Here is a 17704-nt window from a genome sequence, read left to right as displayed (position 1 = left end):
ATTTATATTTGATGATTTAAATAATGAACCGACACCCCTGAGATAAATGCTAGTCTGGGACTCGGGAGGTGGACGGGTGCAAAATGGCTGGCCCAAAGTGGGGCTTTAAGAACGGCAAAGTGTTGCTTTAAGAACGGCAGAGAGGCCAATTTTATTGCTAATCAATTTTTTATATTTTTATACTTTTTTTTCAAAATTTTATATTTTTAAATTTTTGATTTTTATTAATTGATGACCGCATCACGGTCAAGTGTGTGTTCACTTGTAACGTAGTATCATGCTAGAGTAAGGTTAGTTTCGAACGGAGCTAGATTTGGCTAGTTATTAATATAATCCATTGCTAATCTCTTCAAGTTTGGCAATGATTCAAAATTCAATAAGCTCGAAAATTTGATGTTTCTCTTTTTCCCATATGGAATTTAATATTTTTTTTGTTATTCAGGTCTCCATTTAAATGTCATTGGACATGAGATGAATATTATAAACAGCTGTTTAGGAAGGCTTGAAATGGTAAAAATATTACTGAGCACCAGTTCAAGTTGTTAGTTAAAAAGAGGTTGAGATGGTATAAATTAAAATTAACGTATTTCAGGGCAGGAGATTTCCAACTTCATCGTTGTTTTTTTAATGTTGTTGTTGTTGTTATATTGGAGCGGTTTATTGTGAAATCTTAGGCGCAAGCCAGCATTCAAGTTGAATGACCGGCAAATGTAAACAAGTTTTAAAGTCAAAATTTTTTTTTGTTAAATGAAAGTTAGTGTAGGGGTATAATGTCATAGGATAGGGCCTAGACCCAATAGCGTATTCCTTCGTGTGCAGCAAGGCGAGAGGCCGATCGGCCCTTTTGCTTTCTCAAGAAAAGTTATAATGTCTGACGACGGTGGGGAGCGATCCCAGGACATGGTGGTAGAAGGACAGGGAGAGATGAAAGCTCTCACGTTAGAGGACTTAATACGAAATTTAACTCTGAAGATAGACCAATTACAGACTAATAGTGTTTCGGTAGAGAATAAAATAGATCAAGTACAGGCCGATAGTGTTTCTGATAGACAGGAAATTATTCAACAAATGAAGGTTAATAGTGCTTCATTAGAGAACAAAATAGACCAAGTACAGGCTGCGTGCGAAGTTAATAAAACAGAACTGAAAGCACAAATAGATGCAGTTCAGGCCGCGAGCGTAGCGATGGGACAGGAACTTAGGGACCAATTAACTCAAGTCCAGGAAGCATGTCACTTCGCGAAAGACGAATTAAAAGTGCACATGGATGCGTACATTACCATCGTTAATGAAAAGGTTGACCGCGTTAGAGATGAGGCTCAAATGGAACGCGCAGAAATTAAGGAAAAATTGAACGCTAGTGTCAAGGAACTCGCCGCTCTGCGATTAACTGATAAAAAAGACATAGAATCACACATAGAGGAAATTCGGGATGAGTGTAGGAAGGAGAATGACATCGTCCGGGGACAAGTAGAAGAAAAATGCGCGCAGATAGCTGGCACCTTGGACAAGCATGACAAGGGCATGAACGAGTTACGTGGGGAAGCCGCACGTACACTTGTCATCGTAGCAGGACTGAAAAACAAAGTCGAAGAACTAACTGTAAATTTAGAAGACCGTAGCCAGAGAATAACTAAGTGCGAAGACGCAAACTTAGCGTTATTCCAGCGGACGGAAGATCTAATCGAACAGGGCCAATCATTTGCCGACACGGAAGTTCGCCTATTAGAACAATGCAAGGCGTATAATGGGCAAAATTCCGGCACAAAAGAAATAGCCAGTTGTAATCCCGACGGAATGGATGACATCCGAAAAGACTTGGAGATGTTGAAGGCTAGGTTGGAACCATCAGCGTCTAGCCAAGATTTTAACCTCCAATATCGCGAATACGAACCCCATGATAACCAGGGGATTCATAAGAAAGGAGGCCTATCCCATGCTGATACACACGGTTTCAAGTTTGAAAACAGAGATGGGTCATCTACGTCATCAAATGCTATCCCGACATCGGTGGTACACGTCATTAAGATGTCTGATGACAAGCCACCAAAGTTCGATGCCCGTGGGCATATCACCCCGAAAGGTTTCATCCGGGAAATCGCCGGTTATATAAGTGAGAATAAAATACCAGTAGAGCGACAACTGCGAACGGTCGAGAAATTCCTAGACGGAGCACCAGCTGTATGGTTCAGGGCTTTCTTGTATACTTTTGAAGATTTTGAAGGATTTCGGCGGGCTTTTCTCCAAAAGTTCTGGAGTATTCAGGAACAGCAGGATTTAAGGCTGGAAGTATACTCCAGACGATATTCGACATCTTCACCCACGAAATTCTCTGATTACTTTGTGGCACAATTTCACAAGCTACGGGAGCTTGATAATCCAATGAGCGAAACAGAATTGATTAGCGCCATTGGAAAGCAATTGCCATTCGAGGTCCAACGAATGATGATAGCGTCAAATGTCCAGACAGCTGTCGATGCGGAGGCTTTATTACGTCAATTAGACCTCACAACGCATCATTCGAACCCAAGACAAATTAGGAGCAGGGACCAACAGGTGAATAATATCGAACGGACAATCGAACCGAAGACCACTAGTACGAAGAACCAGGGAACTAGTACGGATCCGGAACCTCGTCGAGCATATAATACGGAGTGGAAGCCGCGACAATGGACGAGACCAAGGAATTTTGCGGAAGGCAACCGGCAAACAAACCAAGGGAATTTTCGAGCTGACAGGGGATACCGTGGATGCCAGAGAAGTAATTACAGGCCGTATCCAGCTAGGAATCAAGGGAACCCGAGATATTACCAGGGAGGATCTCGTCAGGAGAAGGATGACAGATATCAAGAGTCTAGGCGGTACATAGAAGAGCTGAACAAGAGAAAATGGAAGGAGGCGATCCATGATCGGGGCCGTGATGAGGAAGCGACAGGAGCGGAGAGCTTGCAGTTCCAAAGAGCAAGGATAGGTGGCAGCGACTTGAACCCAAATGCACCGACGTTCGATTCGGGACAAGGAAACAAAGAGATGTGACTGGAAGCAGAGGATGAACGAGAGGAAGCTGATGACGAGCCGGAAGAAGATGATGTCGAAGAAGAGGATGAAGAAGATGACGGAAGGGAAGAAGAAGTCCAAGTAATCCATACACCAATTGAAGCAAGGCCATGTCCAGAGTGTGGAGAGATAGACAGCGACGTGCAGGAATTTGTCAATACGATCCATCAAATCGAAAGACAGAACGAGGAATTAAGGTTCAGGAACCAGATGTTGAGAGACGAAATCAATAGCCGTCGCAGAACAGAGGATCCGATGTCAAATCATGATAGTGATGATATGGACACATCATTAAAAAAAATCTCATGATACTCACTAGATTTTTTTTTTACCTGGGCAAGAGGAAGATGAACCCGAGTGACTTAGGCCCATAATCAATCATGATTTGATCGGTAAAATAATATGAGACATTTATTGAAATACAGAGGAGTGTAGTTGAAAATGTTTCGTTTAGGTAATGTCGAAATCAGAGCGAAGGAAGGACGACAGACTGGAGCCTGACGGATTAGCTCAACCCGACAACTTTTAGCTACTTCACAGCAGGGAATATCATTAGTTGGCGTACAAGGAAATACAGAGTCCACAAATAAGTCTTGGTCAGAAAGAAGAAGGGGGAGAGTCATACAAAGAAAACTCACCACATGAGTAAGACCTTGGGATATTTTTGGTAGGACGGAAATTCCATGACCTCATGGAAAATTACAGCGGCTGAGTGTACGTTCGCTAGCCTAAGTTCGAGCAGGTGGAGATTTAAATCACGTGACCGCTTGCCGGCCAATAGTAAAAATTTGATGGGAGACTCAGTGATACCATCTTAAGGAATGATGGATGAGATATTTTCGTAATTACAAAAGTATTCAGTAATAAATTAATATGAGTACGCGGATGAATGTACTGAATTTATTAGATGTCACGCATGGAAAAATAATCAATACTTAATGGCAAATTAATTAAATTGAAGGCTGGATTTCTTGGAAACCGGACAGCTTGAATCTCATTGGCTGAAAGGAGACCACGTTGTCAGGGACGCTTACGAAGGCGCGAAATGTGAGGAGCGAAATCCATCCATATCTCCTAAATCTGTGATCACCTGGAGTTCATATTTTATCCAGCAGATATGCTAGCGGAGTGGATTAATTTGATGTAAATTTTAACTTCCAATTCGGAGCGCAAGTACCGATATTAAAAATCCACCCCCTCCCTAAGGGGCATGACGTCAACAAATCCGCGGGAAAAAGGCTTCATCCATATATACGGAGCTGAATTGACGGTCGCCAGCCACTTGTCTTGAATCGTTGGAGCTGAATTGACGGTCGCCAGCCACTTGTCTTGAATCGTTGGAGATGAATCGACGGTCGCCAGCACACGTGAATTGAATATCGGGAGTTGAACTGTTGGTCGCCGGTAACTTAGAATTCTACGGACGTACAGTCATTTAATGGCGCGAGCATCCGCCAGTGTTTGTAAAGTGTGATCGCGCTCAAGCAACATGTTAAATCTGGAAATAGTTAACGTAGGATAGTGTTTGTTATTTATGAATAATCAGTGACGTAAAGTAATTACCCTGCAAGAGAGTAGTATAAAATATATCACCATAAGTACGTACATAATAGACTGTGTGACGAACAGTACTTTAAGGAAGTAGTAGCCTGTACTTAGCTATACCGAACCGATGTAATGAACACGTCAAGAATGCCGTATAAATCGGGCGTATCGCGACGGGCGAAATAGTTGACACCTCGTCGTACGTGTCCAGGTCCATTGTGCGGTAGGTGGACGAAGATTAAATAGTGTAAATATATTAAATTCTTGGGTCTAGGATAGAAATTTGTTGTGTTAACGTTGTAAATGGTGAAGGTTTGTGGCAGTCAAGATATGAGTGTAAAATGATAATGTGCCAGGAAATCTTTTGTGAAACTACGCCATCAAGGATGGAGGAGTAAAACGCAGAGAGGGGCTGGATGAAGCCTCTCGTCTGCAAAGCTGCAATGGAATACCGATAACTAAGATGAGTACTAAACTGTAAAATATATTTGGGAAATGTTATCGTGATGGGAAAAATGGGAATAATTTGATTATACTTGGTTACCTTCTGTAACAAGATGGGTCGCTTAACGACCCCATCCTAAATTTGTAGCACGGACAGTAGTAAATCATAATAATGTAAATAATCGGGTCTTTTATGTATTCAGTTTGTTGGAGATGTAAATTTGTATATATAGTGTAGTACGTTAAGTCATGCATGCATTCATTAATTTCTTTGTAGTCGATAATTTTCTTTACATTTGATTTTGATTATGCTAGTTAAATAAGACCCGATATGTGCTTTTATGTTTTGTCATTTTAACGAGCCATTTAATGACATGGAAGGAAAATCCAGCTTCGCCATACCAAGTGTGTTTAGTTGAAATTAATATGGTCATATTTTCAAAGTGAAGTTGTTAAATTTGTGAGATGCGATTAATATAATATTTCCAAGTAAATCATATCTGGAGTGATTAGTGCCAGAATAAGTTGACTTTGTACAAGGGGTTATGCGTTAAACATAATAAGAGCGGACTACCGTATTACAGGCGAAATTATTATTTTTTTTAAATATTAATAATAATAATAAATAAATAATATAACTATTTTTTTAAAGAAGATATTTTTTTTTATATGGTTCGGGGATAATAATAATTTATGTGATCAAGTGTTGAGTTTATTGGGAATCATTTAATGACGGGAGGTCGTTTTATTTTGGAATTAAAGTGCGTGATAATTTAATTTGATCGATTAATAATATTGAAATGTAGATCGGTGTTAATAATCCGTACATGTTAATGAACGTGTGGTTTAAATTACGGTCCAATATTTTTTTGTTACGTATAAATGTCGCGTTTTGAAGTTGCGATTCATTAGCCGGAACATGTAGTGCTAATACTACGAGACCATGATTGTCAAATTTTGGTAAATATAATTTCAAGATGTTACGATTATTTGTGGAGAATGAACTAAGGCATAGATCCAAATGAGATAGAAAATGTGAAAGAATTTGCAGTCAGATAATAAAAGGTCGTACGATGTCCGAAATGAATAAATAAGTCAGTTGATAATTCTGTGAGGAATAAATAAATGAATCGAGGAATATTGAGATAGAGAGGAAAATAAATTCCGTACGAGAGACACTTAGGATATTGATATGAGTGTAAAATGTACGGGCAGTGTCACAGAGAAATACTGAGTTACGCAGCGGGTAGAATTCGAACCCGTGACAGCATGTACGAAATAAATAGACTGCACAGTTATTCGTTGAGATACAAGGGATCTAAGGATAGTGAGAGTTCAGATTCCACATAAATGGTCGTATAGTGTATTCATTGTAATAACGAGCGATGACAATCATGATGTCGTGATAATAATAATAATAATAAATATTGCAGATAAAGGATTGGACCGCCTTAATTAATTGAGCGTTGATAACGATGTTAAACGGGAATCTAATTGAGAATATGCAACCGATAATAATAATAACAATGTAAGGACGATGTTAAATCACCGCGGTCGGATTAATAATAATTGTCATAATAATAACTGTAATGATGTCGTTGGTTAATCAGTGAAATGTTTGTAATTGCGACCGATATCTTAATATATATTTTGGCGGAAATGACCGGTCCATTAATAAATATAACCTCTTAAGTGACGTGTATAATAATAATAATATCTTGAGTCACCTATTCATTAATAATAATAATAATCACGAGAGGGATATAATAATAATAATAACAGTAATAACCACTTGGTGTTTGCATCCCGCATAATAATGACGATATTAATCAACGTGACAGTGCCAGGAACCGTTGCATAATAATAATAATAATAATAATAATTTCGAGGATGATAATATCGTGAATTAAATTATTTGGTGACGATATCCCTCTATTCGTATGTTTGAACAATGAGAGTGATAATATTAGAATCATTTTTTTTTACCGCGTTATTGTACGGTTTCCGTATGGGACGATGTTACAGTCATACTTGCGTGTTTGTTTACTTCGCTCGCGAAGCGAGGGGGGTCACTGGCCACGGTATTTCCCACCGCTTCTCGTTATCTCATCTGTGTCAGTAGTCTACTGAGGCTAACTGGTGACAATTCAGATCACATGTAAATAAAATGTAAATGCTGATTCATTGGTATGGCATCAGCTGGATATCGTAGGATAGGAACTGTCCGTGGAATCCAGTTTTCTCAATTCACGAGAAACATTACCCAGTCCGAGTACCGGTCTCGGAAAAATGTATATAGCCGGAGTACGTCATCTTAGTTAAATCGGGAAGCCGACCGTAACATGGGTTATGCTCGGGCTCCCGATAGAAGGAAGCTATATCCTTGAGTAACGGTTCGATTCAAATGGAATCGATCCGTAAATTATACCTCCAAAATGTCATTTTATTTCAGAAGCAACGCAGCAAGATATTGATACCACTTGCGGTATGGCAAGTGATTTATATATGTAACATGTGTGTAAATTCAAATATTGTTGCTACGTGTATCAAAGTTTTATACGTCAAATGGCGTAATAAACCGCTCCTTCTGGCAAATTATTTCAAAGGAAACCACTCTCATAATCTTTTTATTGTAGTTAGATGATGCCCTTTTTAAAGTAACAGTCACTTCCTAGTCCTATCATGGAGTCCTTAAATTCAAGTTACAATCGAGCCTTCCCCCTTTTAATTTTAAGTTGCTCCGTTCATCCCCGTGTTCTATTATGCCGTTATATTTATATTTGATGATTTAAATAATGAACCGACACCCCTGAGATAAATGCTAGTCTGGGACTCGGGAGGTGGACGGGTGCAATATATCTTAGTCGCGGTTAGATTACGTATTTTCTTGAGGAACTCAACATATTCAGATTCGATATTAAATTTGTACCTGTTTCAAGTTGTCGATTGTCCTCCCATCTATGAACGACAGTGGAACCTTACTGAAGTGGTCAACTAGCTAGAATGTGCGCAAATCAATGAACTCAATACTATCCAGCATACAGGACCTTACGCCCCAAGTCACAATAGTTTCGTCGCTAGCCGGACCTAATAACGTAGTCCAGTGGCGTCACGTACAGTTGGAGCTCGTTATACGCGATAGTTACGTTCCGTGGAATTTCCCCCATACCGAATTCGCGTAAATCAAGTCATTTTATATGTTTACTCACATATTATGTTTAAAATAGCAAAGATTCTTAGTATTTTTACAAACAATAAACATTATCATGTTTCTCAAACGTATTTAAATGCAAACCTTATACACTTAAATATTTAACACTGAAACACACAATAAACTAAACTCTGCATACAAGGTCTTGGCTTTAGCTTGAATAGCAGCTCCAGAGAGAGGCTTGTGTTGTAGGTTGTGATGCTCAATCCGCTCCACTCTTTCCATCGCTCTAGTCACACTTAAGTTAGTAGAACATTGAGCAGTTTTTCGAATTGATAATATAATTTATAATTTCGTGTGGCTATTTCTAGCCGAGTGCAGCCCTTTTAAGGCAGACCCTCCGATGAGGGTGGGCGGTATCTGCCAAGTGTAGGTAACTGCGGGTTATTGTGGTGGAGGATAGTGTTATTTGTGGTATGTGAGTTGCAGGGATGTTGGGGACAGCACAAACACCCAGCCCCCGGGCCATTGGAATTAACCAATGAAGGTTAAAATCTCCGACCCGGCCGGGAATCGAACCCGGGACCTCTGAACCGAAGGCCAGTACGCTGATCATTCAGCCAACGAGTCGGACTTTCGAATTGATTCCGCATTGTCACGAATAGTTCGCACAGTTGATTCACTTGTGCTTTTCTTTTTTGCTAGTTGGTTTACGTCGCACGGACTCAGATAGATCTTATGGCGACGATGGGACAGGAAATGGCTAGGAGTGGGAAGGAATCGGCCGTGGCCTTAATTAAGGTACAGCCCCAGCATTTGCCTGGTGTGAAAATGGGAAACCACAGAAAACCATTTTCAGGGCTGCCAATAGTGGGGTTCGAACCTACTATCCCCGGAATACTGGACACTGGCCGCAATTAAGCGACTGCAGCTATCGAGCTCGGTAGTTGATTCACTAAGTCCCAAACCTCGCTGAATGTCAAAATTACGCTTACCTTTCTCATAGCGATCCAAAACTTCTAACTTTATTTCTAACGAATACTTCTTTGGAAAAAGCTTCTTTCCTTCGACAGGCACATTTTCTTTCATTTTACCCGTCGTTTTAAATTGGAAACCTGTCAAGTGCAACTTCACAGCCCTACTGACCGGAACTGATGGATTCACGTCTCGACAAACACGACAGAAGATCCGCGTAGAAATGTGCTTGCCCCGTTTAACGTTGGCACGCCACGTAGTGTACGTTACAGAGTTCTGCAAGCCACGGCCAACTGGATCCCTCGCTGCGCTCCTTTAAGCGACGCATCAAGTCGGCCTTGGGCACGCATTACAGCTTTCACGTATTGTTAACAGATGGCAGCACTAGACTTAAAACAGAAATCGCGTATATGCGAAATCACAGGCAACGAATCCACTTATAACCGGGTTTACCCATAGCCAACTGCAATAGATGGCTCTGGGTTTACCTGTACTTCCTAAGTTGGCAGCCTTGAGCAGCGAGCTCTCATGTCGCACAACGAGTAGTCTGCGAGAGACACCGCGCTGCAGTTGGTGGCCTCTGGTATTAATATTGAGTATTGTTGATCAATGTTAATGGGGATTTGAACCTTCATTAGTTAATTCCGATGGGTTGGGGGCTGGGTATGTGTACCATCTTCATCATTAGAATTCTTCATACGTAGGGCCCCATCCTCACAGACGCGCAAGTCGCCTATAAGACGTCAACTCGAAAGACCTCCACGAGGCCGTGTCTGTGAGGATGAATTCCAATGATGAAGACTGCACAAACTCCCAGGCGCCGAGTCAGAGGAAGTAACCAGGGATATCTTAGATCAAAGGCCAGCACGCGAACCACTTAGCCATGGGACCGGGTAGGGTAAAGCTGAAAGCTGGTTGTCATGAAAGTCTCCTATTAAATATTTGTTTTCTCTTTTCTGAACGATGAACTCGATTCTTAGCACGCTGTAGACCTTCAACTTTGGTTTCTCTTCTCTTTCATTTCGCCGTTCTGCCCGTGAATTTTAACTCTTCAGCTACGCTCGTAATCGTGAACATCAACGGTTCACCATGATGAAGAACGTCATTAACCGTCACTAAATGAAGGTCATTACTGCTCGTTGTTTATGGCTCCGGCCTTATATCCATACATTCAAATTCCTCATCATTTAATTGATTTAAACCTGAGAAATATACAAAGACGTGGCTGCAAAACCACCGCACTGCAAAATACACTCATTCAAGAGTTAGTTCCATTGAAAACTGTGACGCAGATCAAAAGTGGCACCTTGTAGAGTCTTTTAATAAATAGCTAGAACAGTAGAAAAGTATTGTGTGAGCAAATTAAGGTTGTCAAACTAATGGGTTAAACTATTGATTCCTTCTTTATTATCCTTCACGAACCTGCTACGCTATCGTAGCAGGGGGAGAGGTGATACTCCCACGAGGCACGTCCCAGATGGCGGATAGGAGGGTCCTAACCGGCTTGAGCAAAATGAAATAACTATCGCGGACCAAACACACAACCTTCTGTGGGTGGGAGACGCAGACGAAAAATACACCCACGGTATCCCTTGCCTGTCGTAAGAGGCGACTAAAAGGGACACCATGTGCTGCTGAACCATTATATTAGCTCTGATCAGTACCATCACGCGAAGAACACCATGAGTTGACATTAGTAACACTATGTGGGGAGCACCATGGGTCTGTGGGAGGATCACTATGGGTATAGTATCCGCAACTATGACGGAGGCTCCCCTCTGTCCAGGTTCGGTTGGAATACCCCAAGGAGATAAAAGGAGGCTAGCCTCGGAAGGGTGTTTCAGCATCTGGTTGTGCACATTGTGGGTCTTCGTTTCGAGGAACACCACTGTCTGCGTTACCTATGATTAGTAATCACTATATGTAATAATATTAATAATGTTATTTGCTTTACGTCCCACTAACTACATTTTTAGGGTTTTCGGAGACGCCGAGGTGCCGGAATTTAGTCCCGCAGGAGTTCTTTTTACGTGCCAGTAAATCTACGGACACGAGGCTGACGTATTTGAGCACCTTCAAATACCAGCGGACTCAGTCAGGATCGAACCTGCCAAGTTGGGGTCAGAAGACCAGCGCCTCAACTGTCTCACCCAATCAGACCGGTAATCACTATATGAGGAACACCAAGAGATAGTACGGGTCACTGTGATTAGTACCACCAAGTAAGGAAAATCATGGGTTTGCGTTGCCTATGAGTAGCGCCATTAGGTCTGCGTTACCTGTGGGTAGTACCACAATGTGAGGAACACCATGAGTCTACTTTACTCATGGTTAGTACTGCTGCTACGTTAGAAATACCCTGGCTCTACAGTACTAGCGATAATTACCATTACGAGAGGCCGCTGACCTAGACTTTGGATCCCGGTTTAGACAACAAGCATAATCCATTCAGGATTGTGTTTTGGAAGCAGCCCTTTGGTCAGTAAGTTAATTTATGAGAAGGTGGGGCATTTCGGGTCGGACCCACTGATTGTTTTAAGTTGATAATCTTTGTTCATCCTCGTCTTTTTGAATTCTACTCAGTGGCTTGATTTTGAAATCAATTTCAAATTTTAATATTGTGAGTTGGATCCGATTATTAGTCTCAGTTCATATCATCCATTCATTCTTCATCATCAAGTTTTGAATTCTGGTCAGTGGAAGAATTTTGTAACTTTCAATTGTCATATCATTTTGTCTCTTTTCGTACCATTATGGGCCGATGACCTAGATATTAGGCCCCTTTAAACAACAAGCATCATCTTTATCAACGTAAAATGTCTGATGCATGCCTAATCGAGGGAATGGTCTACCATTCCTGCCCAAAACTAGATTATAAAAGTCCAGCACGGAGCTGAAGTGCATTTATCTGGAAATGTCAAGTTGAGAACACATCTAATGATAATAATTAATGTGAGCTATAAATGCTTTATTCATACCCAGATAACTGTTACTCTGTTTACAGGATTGGTGAAAATTTAATTCAAATTATTTAAATTGCTGACTTAATCAAAGTTCTACCACCAGAGCCTTCTTCTTATTATTCTCTCTTTCTCCGTTAGGGTCTTCTTGAGACCACGAGACAATTCCATTGCTTCATCCTTTGTTGTTCCTTCTTCATCCTCCATCTGCTCACTATGCCTCCTTCTCCTCTCCTCAGACTATTTTGAGCCTGCTTTCTTTCCCTCCTGACCTTGGAATCCTTCCATTTTTTTTACACTTTCTTTCTGAAAATCACTTTCTCTGTTGCTTCTTCTTCCTTTATGTTGTTTCTTTCCAAATATTTCTTGACTTCATGATTCCAGGTTGTTGTTGACTTCTTGTTCCAAAGATATTTGAAGATCTGTTTGGTTAACCTGTTGTCATTTATTCTGTATAAATGTCCAAAAAATGTCAACCGCCTCTTCCTCTTTGTGTCTGTTATGTTCTCTATGTTCCGGTATATTTCATCATTACTTCTTGGTTTCCAGAGTTCTTTAGTTTTTACTTTTTAGCGGGCCGAGTATTTTCCGTGTAATTTTTCTTTCCATTATTTCTAATTTATCCTATCCTATCGTATCGTAGTCTGCTTACCCTCCAGTGTCGGTTTTTCCCTCGGACTCGGCGAGCAATCCCACCTCTACCGCCTCAAGGGCAGTGTCCTGGAACTTCAGACTTTCGGTCGGGGATACACCTGGGGAGGTGGACCAGTACTCGCCCAGGCGGCCTCACCTGCTATGCTGAACAGGGGCCTTGTGAGGGGATGGGAAGACTGGAAGGGATAGACAAGGAAGAGAGAAGGAAGCGGCCGTGGCCTTAAGTTAGGTACCATCCCGGCATTTGCCTGGATGAGAAGTGGGAAACCACGGAAAAACACTTCCAGGATGGCTGAGGATGGAATCGAAACCCCCTCTACTCAGTTGACCTCCCGAGGCTGAGTGGACGCCGTTCCAGCTCTCGTACTGCACCCGTCCATCTCCCGAGTCCCAGACTAGCATTTATCTCAGGGGTGTCGGTTCATTATTTTAAGTCCACGAATATATAAATATAGAGGCAATATAGAACACGGGAATGAACGGAGCAATTAAAATTAAAATGGGGAAAGCTCGATTGTAAACTTGAATTTAAGGACTCCATGATAGGACTAGGAAGTTGCAGTTAACTTTAAAAAGGGTATCATCTAACTACAATAAAAAGATTATGAGAATGGTTTCCTTTGAAATAATTGCCAGAAGGAGCAGTTTATTACGCCATCCGACGTACGAAACTTTGATACATTTGGCAATGATATTTAAATTTCCACACATGTTACATAAACAAATCACTTGCTATACCGCAAGTGGTATCAATATGTTGCTGGGTTGCTTCTGAAAGAAATTACAAGTGGAGTATAACTTACGGATCGATTCCATTTGAATCGAACCGTTGTTCAAGGATATAGCTTCCTTCTATCGGGAGCCCGAGCATAACCCATGTTACGGTCGGCTTCTCGATTTAACTAAGATGACGTACCCCGGCTATATACATTTTTCCGAGACCGGTACTCGGACTGGGTAATGTTTCTCGTGAATTACGAAAAATGGATTACACGGACAGTTCCTATCTTACGATGTCCAGCTGATGCCATACCACTGAATTAGCATTTATATTTTATTTACATATGATCTGAAATGTTACAAAGTAGCCTCAGTAGACTACTGCCACAGATGAGATAACGAGAAGCGGTGGGAAATACCGTGCCGAAGACCTCCCCTCGCATCGCAAGCGAAGTAAACAAACACACTAAGTATTACTGTAATTCGTCCCGTGCGGAAACCGTATGATAACGAGGTAACAAATGACTATAATATTTATCATTCTTATTATTCAAACATACGAGTAGAGGGATGTTGTCACCAACTAATTAATTCACTATCGTCAGAATATTCATTTATCCATTAAATTATCATCCTTGAAATTATTATTATTATTATTATTATTATTATTATTATTATTATTATTATTATTATTATTATTATTATTATTATTATTATTCTCAACGGTTCCTGGCACTGCCACGTTTGATTAATATCGTCATTATTATGCGGGACGCAAACACAAATGGTTATTACTGTTATTATTATTATATCCCTCTTGTGGTTATTATTATTATTATTATTATTATTATTATTATTAATTAATAGGTAACTCAAGATATTATCATTATTATTGAACCGGTCACTTCCGCCAAAATATATTAAGATATCGGTCGCAATTACAATTATTTCACTGATCAACCAACGACATCATTACTGTTATTATTATGACAATGATTATTAATCTGACCGCGACGATTTGACATCGTCCTAACATTGTTACTATTATTATCGGTTGCATATTCTCATTTAGATTCCCGTTTAACATCTTTATCAACGCTCAATTAATTAAGGCGGTCCCAATCCTTTATCTGCTATATTTATTATTATCATTATCACAGCATCATGATTGTCATCACTCGTCATTACAATGATTACAATATACGATCATTTATGTGGACTCTGAACTCTCATTATCCTTAGATCCGTAGTATCTCGACGAATAGCGGCGCAGTCTATTTATTTCGTACATGCTATCACGGGTTCGAATTCTACCCGCTACGTAACTCAGTATTTCTCTGTGACACTGCCCGTACATTTTACACTCATTTCAATATCCTAAGTGTCTCTCGTACGGAATTTATATCCCTTTCTATCTCAATATTCCTTGATTCATTTATTTCTCACAGAATTATCAACTGACGTATTTATTCACTTCTGACATCGTACGACCTTTTATTATCTGACTGTAGATCCTTTAACATTTTTCTATCTCATTTTGATCTACGCCTTAGTTCGTTCTCCACAAATAATCGTAACATCTTGAAAGTATATTTACCAAAATTTGACAATCATGGTTTCGTAATATTAGTCCTACGTGTTCCGGCTACTGAATTGCAAATTTAAGACACGACATTTATTCGTAAAAAAAAATTTGGACGGTAATTTAAACCACACGTTCATTAACATGTACGGATTATTAGCACCGATCTAAATTTCAATATTATTAATTTATCAAGTTAAATTACCACACACTTTAATTCCGAATTAAAAACGACCTCCTGTCATTAAATGATTCCCGACAAACTCAACACCTGATCACTTAAATTTTATTATTACGCACTGCTCACTAAAATTTCCAATATCTCATGAATCATTATTATTATTAATATCGCTTCTCACAAATTTAACAACTTCACTTTGAAAATATGAACACACTAATCAACAACAAAACACAACTGGTATGACAAGGCTGGATTTTCCTTCAATGTCATTACATAACTCGTTAAAATTATAAACAGAAAAGCACATATCGGGTCTATTAGACTATGATAACAAAATCAAATGTTTAAAAAAATATTCTTGACTACAAAGAAAATATGAATGCATGCATGACTTAACGTACTACCCTATATCTACAAAATTTACATCTACAACAAACTGAATACGTAAAAAGACCCGATTATTTACATTGTTATTATTTAATACTGTCCGTGCTACAAATTTAGGATGGGGTCGTTAAGCGACTCATCTTGTTACAGAAGGTAACCAAGTCTAATCAAATTATTCCCATTTTTCCAATCACGCTAACATTTCCCAAATATTATCTACATTTTAGTACTCATCTTAGTTATTGGTAATCCATTGCAGCTTGGCAGATGAGAGGCTCCTTTCGGCCCCTATCCGCCGTATTACTCCTCCATTCGTGATGGCGTAGTTCCACAAATGATTTCCTGGCACATTACCATTTTTACAATAATACCTTAATTATCACAATACTTCACCATTGACAATGTTAACACTGAAAACTTTACTTTTATAAAACAAATTAATACCCTAGACCAAAAAATTTAATATTTTACACTGTTTTAAGCTTCGTCCAATTACCGCACACATGGACATGGACACGTACGACGGTGTGTCGAATTTTACGCCCGTCGCGATTTATGTCGTCCGACGCGATACGCCTGTTTCATACGGCCCTCTTGAAATGTTCATGATAGCGGTTCGATCCTCCTAAGTACAGGCTATTATTCCCTCAAAGTACTGTTCGTCACACAGTATGTTATTTACGTACTTATTGCGGTGCAATTTATATTACTCACTCTTACAATGCAATTAATTGACTTCACTATGATATTTATAACTGGCAAACACTGTCTTAAGTTAACTACTTTCAGTTCATGTTGCTTGAGCGCGATCACATTTTATAAGTACTGGCGGATGCTCGCGCCATTAAATGTTGAGTTACTGTACGCCCGACGGAGTTGAAGTCAGCTGCGAACGACGGTTCAGCTCCAGAGATTCATTTCAAGTGTGTTGGCGAGTATCCCTTGCGCCCGTATATATGGATGAAGCTTTCCCTCGCGGATTCATTGACGTCATACCCATGAGAGAGGGGGTGTATTTTTTATATCGGCACTTGCACTCCGAATTGGACGTTAAAATTTATATCAAATTAATCCACTCCTCTAGCTTATTTGCTGGATTAAATATGAACTCCTGACGATCATAGATTTAGGAGATACGGGTGGATTTAGCTCCTCACATTTCGCGCCTTTGGGAAGCGTCCCTTACAACGTGGTTTTCGCCCAGCCAATGACATTCAAGCTGTCTGGTTTCCAAGAAATCCAGCCTTCAATTTATTTAATTCGCCAATAATTAGCGATTATTTTTCTATACGTGACATCTAATAAGTTCATTACATCGATCCGTGTACTCACAATAATTTATTACTGATTACTTTTGAAGTTACGAGAATATCTCATCCATCATTCCTTAAGATGGTATCCCTGAGTCTCCATCTAAATTTTCGTGATTGGCCTGCAAGTGGTCACGCGATTTAAATTTCCACCTGCGATAACCTAGGCTAGCGAATGTCCTCGCAACCACTGTACTTTTCCATTCAACCTTTCATGGAATTCATGACGTCGTGGAAGTTTCCGTCCGCCAAAAATATCCCAGCGCACTACTCATGTTGCAAGCTTCCTTTGTGTCAAACTACCCCCTTCTCTTTCTGACCAAGACTTATTTGTGGACTTGTATTTTTCTGGTCGCCAACTAATGGGCTCCCCTGCTGTGCAGCAGCTAAATGTTCTTGTGTCGAGCTAATCCGTCAGGCTCCAGTCTGTCGTGTTCCTTAGCTCATATTTCAACACTAAACAGATGAAATATTTTCAACTACACTTCTGTATTTCAATAAATGTACTATTTCCCGTCATAAATCAAATCATGATTGACTTTGGGCCTAAGTCACTCGGGTTCAGTACCACTTTTCAAATTTCGTGGCAGAGCCGGGGGTGGCAGCTAATCACACTAACCACTACACCACAGAGGCGGACTATTTCTAATTTATTCGGCTTGCAATTAAGTACGCCTACTATACATTCACTCCCGTATACGCATTCCGGTTTGACCAGTTTGCCGTAGTGTTGTATTT

Source organism: Anabrus simplex, chromosome 9, assembly GCF_040414725.1.
Source record: "Anabrus simplex isolate iqAnaSimp1 chromosome 9, ASM4041472v1, whole genome shotgun sequence".
Lineage (NCBI taxonomy): Eukaryota > Metazoa > Arthropoda > Insecta > Orthoptera > Tettigoniidae > Anabrus > Anabrus simplex.
The sequence above is the reverse complement of the archived record's forward strand: the minus strand, read 5'-3'. Positions refer to the sequence as shown.